The sequence below is a fragment of the Penaeus vannamei genome, chromosome 17 (genome assembly GCF_042767895.1).
Source record: "Penaeus vannamei isolate JL-2024 chromosome 17, ASM4276789v1, whole genome shotgun sequence".
Lineage (NCBI taxonomy): Eukaryota > Metazoa > Arthropoda > Malacostraca > Decapoda > Penaeidae > Penaeus > Penaeus vannamei.
This window is the reverse complement of record NC_091565.1, coordinates 30,495,735-30,505,368: the sequence shown is the minus strand read 5'-3', so window position 1 is coordinate 30,505,368 and position 9,634 is coordinate 30,495,735.

Sequence of the window (9,634 nt, the reverse complement as noted above, 5' to 3'; positions counted from 1 at the left end):
AACATTATTAATAATAACATTCTTGAACTACATATTTTTTTCTTTCTTTCTTTTTTTTTTGTTCCTAATGGAAAAGAATTATCTGGATAATATAACAAATTTACTACGACTCAAATTATTATACATTTTAATATGTAGTATATATTGGATTTACAGAAAATGAATACAAAATGAATGGCAGTTTACAAAGAGTTCAGAATGTATATTTTGTTTCTAAATTACTATTCCATTGATTACTCATTCGTTCCTTAGGAAGAATACAGAGACAGACAGAGAAAGAAAAGGAGAGAGAAGAAGACGCAGATACACAACCAGACAGACGAACAGACAGAAAAGCAGACAGAGAAAGAAAGGAGATAGAGAGGAATGAGGGGGAGAGGGATAAACATTATTACAATTAGTTTTCATCGTAATATTTCAAAGTTTTTGTGGTGTAGTGGTTAACACGACTGACTTTGAATGAGGAGATCTCGGGTTCGATTCCCGTCGGTAACTTAATTTATTTATTTTTTCGTATAAGTCGTTTCCTTATTTCAATATTCTTAAACATGATTCTTATCTATACTACACTTTGAATAGTAGTTATTATATCAGAAACGTTGATGTTATTTTCTTTCTTATTATAACGTTCACTTCATCTTCATCACAACTATCCTCATTGGCATCATTATCATTATCATCATTATTATTATCATCCTCATCGTCATCTTTATTACCAGCATTATTGTTTAATCATTATTATCATCACAATAACCATAATCAATTGTTTATTGTTTTCACTTTTACTGTTAAATTTATCGTACCATTATTTTGATAATCAATTCCATGTTATTAATATCATTATTTATCCTTATTTTTCTCCATAACATCTTTGACCTGGGAATAAAGCTGGAAACTTTTACTTTCTAAAGGAGACATCCAAGGGCAGAGTCAAATATCTTTCTTTTTTATTTCTTTCGTTTCTCCAGGTCGCTCTTTTGAAAAAGATAAAATAATTGATTAAAGAGATTTTGTACTTATTTACTTTCATCAGTAATCCGTCATTTCATAGAGAGAAAAGGCGTCTGTAACATTTATTTATCAGATTTATCATGTTTACATAATATTGACTGAGGTTCAAATTATACTCGTCATAAGTTTTATTATCATTATTATTATTGTATTTTTTTTTCTAATATCATCATTACCGTCATTATCAGTATTATCATTACTAAAATAATCATGATTATTATTAGTATTATTATCATTATTATTATCATCATCATCATCATCATCATCATCATCATCATCATCATCATCATCATCATCATCATCATCATCATCATCATCATCATCATCATCATCATCACTATTGTTTTTGATATTATTATTATTATTATTATTATTATTATTATTATCATCATCACTATTGTTATTGCTGTTATCTTTGTTCTATTGCTATTACAATTATCATGATCATAATAACCATTATCATCACCGTCATTATAACTGATTTGAACTTATCATTACTTTATCATTACCATTACTAACACTATTGTTATCGTACCACGATTATGATAGTATTTTTTTGCTGTTATTATTGTCATTACTAAAACTATTTTTTTATCATTACTCCATTTATATCTAATTTGAATATTGTTACTATTGCTGTTGTGATCATTGTTGGCATGATCAATTCATGTAAATACTTTTTTTCCCTCTAGGATACAGCTTGTGGGACAATTTTTTTTTTTTTTTTTTTTTTTTTTTTTACAGTATCATGTGTTTTCCTTTCTGACAAAGCCCAAGACTGCAGTTGTACTTTGTAAAGGAGGATCCAAAGGCCGGACTCGAGTCTAATTTTTCTCTTTCTTTTGGTACATCTTTCGTCGCTTCTATTTTGGTTCCCTGTGATTCTTAGTCTTAAATTTCACCATATTCATAATCTGAAGTTTTGTTGTTTTATGTTTATTAATATGAAATCGGAGTAAATAAAAGTCATATTAGAGCGAGAGTGAGAGAGAGAGAGAGAGAGAGAGAGAGAGAGAGAGAGAGAGAGAGAGAGAGAGAGAGAGAGAGAGAGAGAGAGAGAGAGAGAGAGAGAGAGAGAGAGAGAGAAGGAGAAGAAAATACTGTGCCCCAGTCTGGGCTAGGTCCTGTCATGCATCAGCAGTAGATACCGAGCTGAATCAGGCTTGCCGTATCATCACAGGGAACCTGAAATCCACACCTCTACCAGCCGTTTACCGCATGGCCAGCACCGCCTGCCATCAGACGTATCGCCTTAACAAAGCAAGAACGTGACAAACAACTAAATGGCTACAGACACCCGCTGTATGGCCACCAACAGGTTCTACAGACTTAAATCTCGTAAGAGCTTTGTCACAACCTTAGGATTAGAAGGGCGCAGCCCAGCACAACACCGGCTGGAGCAATGGGAGTTATGGGACAGGTCAGCATCCTATGCCTCGGTACCACCACCATCCGAATCTCTCCCTAACGGATCGTCCTTCAAAAGGAACGAATGGGTGGCCCTGAACAGAGCAAGGGCAAAAGTTGACCGCACAAACAACAATCTCCACAAGTGGGGCCTCGTGACCCAACCAACCTGTCCGTGTGGAGAACCTTTTCAAACAATGGATCGCATCCTCCGAGAATGCACACTGGGCCCACATTGCGCCGATCAAGACCTGTTGGATGCAGATCAAACAGCTGCCCAATGGTGCCAGTGGTGGTATGAAAGGATATGATGATCATTATCACAACAATGACTATAATCAATTATTGTTTGTCGTTATCACTATTACTCTCAGAGTTATCATACCACTATTATGATAATCAATTCCATGTTATTGGTATCATTATTAATACTGCAGTCAATACTGTTCTTGTCGTTATTATAATCTATATATATTTCTCTATATACTTATCGTTGCTGTTCTAATCATTATAATAATTATTGAATATGGTCTTGTTAACCTATTTTTTCTTTGACCTGGGGAATAAACATTAAATTTCAGATATCGTCTTTTGTGACACATACCATTTTTATTGCGCCATGTATCTTGCTGTACTTTACAAACGAGATTCAAAGGCAGAATCAGTATATTTTTTAAGGTGTTGAGGTGTGGATGATTTTTAGTTATTAATTTTCGTTGATTTACTCAACCTGTACCCTGTACATATCATCATAGAACATGGATAGAATTTAAAGGAAAACGGGGAAGCCCACTGTTAAGAACTTTCAATGATACTTTTCAATGTTTTAAGCCCCACTTTAGTTTATCCTCTTAAGGGATCTACTTCATTAGTATTTATCTATTTTTTTCTTCATAATTTTATGTTTGCTCTTCACTCTCTCTCTTTCTCTCTCTCTCTCTCTCTCTCTCTCTCTCTCTCTCTCTATATATATATATATATATATATATATATATATATATATATATAATATATATATATTATATATATGTATATATATATATTTATATATATATGTATATATATACATATGTATATATATATATATATATATATATATATATATATATATATATATATATATATATATATGCAAGCACACATACACACATAAATGAAAGCCATGCTATCAGCAAACGTTTGAAATATTTTGTTAGTTTTCTGTATATTACATTTAAAAAAATCTCACTGTTTTACCTATTTATGTTGACAGAAATCATCACAGAAAATTGGTAGAATTATGGGAAAATGGGGAAGCTCTGTATTAAGAACCTTCGATGATAGGTTTCCGTGTTTTAAGCTCCACTTTGAATTCTAGTTTCCATTTATTGGTTATAGTCGTGTTTGCTCTCTCTCTTTCACAATCCCCTCTCTCTCTATCTATATATCTTTCACTCTCTCTTTCTCTTTCACTTCTCTCCTTTATATCATTATCTATCTATCTATCTACCAACCACTGGCACTTCGTAGAACAGGTAGATCTGAGTCAAAAGTATATCAGACAGACAAACGTGCAAGTTCATCATTCATAGGGTGATGCAATAGATACTTAGGTTAAATAGGCCGTTATTTTCATTATGAGTAGAGATCGTCGAGGTGGAGGAACGGATAACGTGCTGGTCTAGTAATTCGTAGGCCCACGTTCGATCCTGTTCCAAGCCAAGTGTGGAATCACACGTAGGCCACCTTTTGGTTTCATTTTTAAATTGTATTCATTTCATAATTTTCTTTCTGCTGATATGAATTGTAGAGGAATAAAAGTAATATGAAATGATAAGATATACGAGCATATGTAATTTTAGCTAATCCTGATATCTATGGTTAACTGATAACTAACCAAATGAATGTATGTATGCTTATATGTGTATTTATATATTTACAATATACAGTTGATCTTTTGTTATGATAAATTTCATCGCCGTATTAAAATCTTGAAATATCTTGGTGCAAACTGCATAGTGTTATACACTATACACACTATGTTATATTTCTTTCCTTCTCTTTGTGTCTGTATATGGATTTAAAGTGTTTGTGTGCGTTTTGCGCTGCTGTTCTTTTTTCTTCAGACTCAGTCATCATTTAGTGCTACTGCAGAGTCTTTTTATAGCATGACCGAAATGGTATTCCTGTATCAAAACCATATTCAAAAGTAAGATACACTCACGTGGAGGCACATTTACAATATGGTAGGTATACAATAACACATGTAACATCACATACACAAGTGTAATATAAGTGTGCTCGTAAAAGCTACAATATAATTTAAGTGAAATTATTGTCTATTACATGTTTTTGTGGTGTCGTGGTCAGCACAGTGGCCTCCTACGCGACGGATACTGCAAGAATGTAATTTTTATGCATAATTTTTTGTTTGTATTTATATATATCTTTCTACTTTTGTTTCTGTCTCCTCCGGTGTTTACAATGCGAAGGAGTAAGGAGTTGGAGTGTCTGATATTGTTTTTATTATTTGCTTAAGTTGTTTCTTGGTGTTTATGCGCGTTTTCGTAATTTTGCTGTTAGTCTTCTCATTTGCATATGACTGTATTAGTGAGATGAGAAGCAATGAATAGGTGGAGGAAGAAGAGGACGAACACGTGATGAAGAGATAGAAAGAAAAATCAAGACGGAGTAGAAAAGGTGTTAATGTTATCTTCGTTCTACTTTGCCTACTTCAGAGAAGAGATACGATTTCATGGGAGAGAAGAATGATCTCTCTTTTTCTGTAGTAGCCTGATGTTTACCTATATATTTGGAAAGGTCTGTTGTCACTGTAGTTCACAGGGTCATGAAATAAATGAATGCTCCTTATGGTCCGTCGTGAAATAAAAATGCAAAAGTAGACAAAGCAGGCAGTACAGCTGCCAAGGTAATAATTGTGATATTATATATAAATAATCATATACATCAATACTACTACTTTTGCACTGTATCATTGAAAGTTCTTAACAGTGGGCTTCCCCGTTTTCCTTTAAATTCTATCCATGTTCTATGATGATATGTACAGGGTACATTCGTGTATAAGACAGCCTTGCTATCAGTAATCTTCATTAGTATTTATCTATTTTTTTCTTCAAAATTTTATGTTTGCTCTTCACTCTCTCTCTATCTCTTTATATATATGCATATATATATATATATATATATATATATATATATATATATATATATATACAAGCACACACACACACACATACACACACATAAATGAAAGCCATGCTATCAGTAAACATTTGAAATATTTTGTTAGTTTTCTGTATATTACATAAAAAAAATCTCACTGTTTTACCTATTCATGTTGACTGGCACAGGAACCTGCTTATTTCATCACAGAAAATGGGCAGAATTATGGGAAAATGGGGAAGCTCTGTATTAAGAACCTTCGATGATAGTTTTTCGTGTTTTAAGCTCCACTTCGATTTCTAGTTTCCATTTATTGGTTATAGTCGTGTTTGCTTTCTCTTTCACAACCCCCTTCTCTCTCTCTCTCTCTTTCTCTTTCACTTCTCTCCTTTATATCTTTATCTGTCTATATATCTACCAACCACTGGCACTTCGTAGAACAGGTAGATCTGAGTCAAAAGTATATCAGACAGACAAACGTGCAAGTTCATCATTCATATGGTGATGCAATAGATACTTAGGTTAAATAGGCCGTTATTTTTACAATAAGTAGAGATCGTCGAGGTGGAGGAACGGATAACGTGCTGGTCTAGTAATTCGTAGGCCCACGTTCGATCCTGTTCCAAGCCAAGTGTGGAATCACACGTAGGCCACCTTTTGGTTTCATTTTCTTTAAATTGTATTCATTTCATAATTTTCTTTCTGCTGATATGAATTGTAGAGGAATAAACGTAATATGAAATGATAAGATATACGAGCATATGTAATTTTAGCTAATCCTGATATCTATGGTTAACTGATATCTAACCAAATGAATGTATGTATGGTTATATGTGTATTTATATATTTACAATATACAGTTGATCTTTTGTTATGATAAATTTCATCTCCGTATTAAAATCTTGAAATATCTTGATGCAAACTGCATAGTATTATACACTATACACACTATGTTATATTTCTTTTCTTCTCTTTGTCTCTGTATATGGATTTAAAGTGTTTGTGTGCGTTTTGCGCTGCTGTTCTGTTTTTTTCAGACAGTCATCATTTAGTGCTACTGCAGAGTCTTTTTATAGCATGACCGAAATGGTATTCCTGTATCAAAACCATATTCAAAAGTAAGATACACTCACGTGGAGGCACATTTACAATATGGTAGGTATACAATAACACATGTAACATCACATACACAAGTGTAATATAAGTGTGCTCGTAAAAGCTACAATATAATTTAAGTGAAATTATTGTCTATTACATGTTTTTGTGGTGTCGTGGTCAGCACAGTCGCCTCCTACGCGACGGATACTGCAAGAATGTAATTTTTATGCATAATTTTTGTTTGTATTTCTATCTATTTACCTTCCGTTCCATATATCTTTCTACTTTTGTTTCTGTCTCCTCCGGTGTTTACAATGCGAAGGAGTAAGGAGTTGGAGTGTCTGATATTGTTTGTTTTTTTTAATTATTATTTGCTTTGTTGTTTGTTGGTAGGAAGAAGAGGACGAACACGTGATGAAGAGATAGAAAGAAAAATCAAGACGGAGTAGAAAAGGTGTTAATGTTATCTTCGTTCCACTTTGCCTACTTCAGATAAGAAATACGATTTCATGGGAGAGAAGAATGATCTCTCTTTTTCTATAGTAGCCTGATGTTTACCTATATATTTGGAAAGGTCTGTTGTCACTGTAGTTCACAGGGTCATGAAATGAATGAATGCTCCTTATGGTCCGTTGTGAAATAAAAATGCAAAGTAGACAAACCAGGCAGTACAGCTGCCAAGGTAATAATTGTAATATTATATATAAATAATAATATACATCAATACTACTACTTTTGCACTGTGACACCTGGAACCTGTGCTAACCATGCCTTCTATTTTGTATATGTAATTCTTATTTACATTTCCTTTTATTCTCGCTTCTCATGAAACTTTTTTTTTCAGCTATATGTATATATATAATATATATATATATATATATATATATATATATATATATATATATATATATATATATTTATATATGTGTGTGTGTGTACACACACACACACACACACACACACACACACACACACACACACACACACATATATACATATATATATATATATATATATATATATATATATATATGTAAATATATATATATATATATATATATATACCATTTGGTACATCATATATTTCATTCGAAGATTTACAAAACGAGTATTCTTTTAAACACTGAGAAAGCATGGAATTTCATAGCGACTTACAGTTGTATATTGACATATTTATCTTCGAAACATACTGCAGTTGGGTAAAAACTGTTACTTCAACAGAAAGTTCTAAAAAAAAATATGAGAAAATAAAATTTCATCTAACAGGAATTCGAATGAATACCAATAATTTCGAAACTTGTCTGTGGCGTGAACGAATGCAGTTATTTAACTTTCATAGATATGTGATGAAAAAACATATTATTTTTGATCAAAGGATATATCAGCACAGTTCTCCAACATCATCTGATGGATGGTTGTCGAGGAACACGCACGAGATGAACGAATGGAGTCTTTGAGATGAAAAGTGTAATAGAGAAATTTGTTTTAAACATTTATGGGGTGAACAAATGCAATTATATAGCTTTAGTAAATATGTAATAAAAGATAGATCGAGGGATTTATTAATAACATTAATACTGACTCCTTTGATAGCAAATTTCGACAAATGTATATAGACTTGCAAACGAGTGTTAAGACCTGTGAAAAAAAACTACATGACTCGCTGGTAATTTCGAAATACGTATTCTAATGGAACTGTCGATTTGGGTCTGTGAAGAATATTGATAATAACGATAATAGTAACAACAGTTGCCATACCAACAAAATATGTACAGAAAAGAAAGAAAAACAGCTCGTGCTTTATATTTATCCAGGATTTTTCTTTATCTCAATGCTTAGTTGAGATAAGGAGGAAGATAGGTAGATTTTTTTATTTTTTTACTGGATATTTTAGGAAAGTAAGATTTTGGAGGAGACAAGAGAAGCGGGATTTGAAAAGGTTGGTAACTTCATTTGATTTTTTTAAAGATTGGATATTTTCGGCGTAATGGTAAGCATAAAATAATGTTTAATACATCTTAATCTTTAAATCAAAGTACACGCACACTCACCAACTTATATATGCATGTAACATTATATACACAAGTGCAATATGTGTTCTCGTAAAAGATAATAAAATATGATTCTACTATCAATAACTTCTATACGTGTGTGTGGTGTAGTGGTAAGCACAGTCGCCTCCTACGCGACAGGCTCGGATTCAATTCTCGACGAATACTAGATCGCATTTTTGTGCATGAATTTCTGTTTGCATCTCTCTGTTTACCTACCGTTCCATATATATTTCTACTTTTGTTTCGGTCTCTTTCTCCGGTATTTACAATGCGAAGGAATATGAAGATATTGGAGGGTTTTATTTATTTTTATTTATTTATTTTTTAATTGATTGGTGTGTTTAGTGTTTATGCGCGTTTTCACAATTTTGCTGTTAGTCCTCTCATAATCATATGTCTGTATTAGTGATATGAGAAGCAAAAAATGGGAGGAGGACGAAGAGGACGAACAAGTGATGAAGAGAAATAAATAAAAATGAAGACGGAGTAGAAAAGGTGGAAGGAAAGAAGCAGAAGAAGAAGCACATTTTATTATCTTTCTTAGTATTATCTTTGTTACACTTCACCTACTTTATATAAGAAATACGATTAGGAGAGAAGAATGATCTGACAGCTACCAAGGTGTGAAATACTACTACTATTGAGTTGAGACAGCTGAATCCTGTGCTAACCATATGTATTCTATTTTGTGCTGTATGAGATGCATTTCTTGTTTACATTTCATTATATTTTCTGTTTGTACCGAATGAGATGAATTTATCTAATTCATCTTCTAAGATTGCTTGTTTATATTTCATTTTATTCTCTTTTCCCTTGAAACTATTTTTTCAGTTATATGTGTATATATGTATATATATTTTCATCTATACCATTTGATATACATTTCATTTGATGATTTTCAA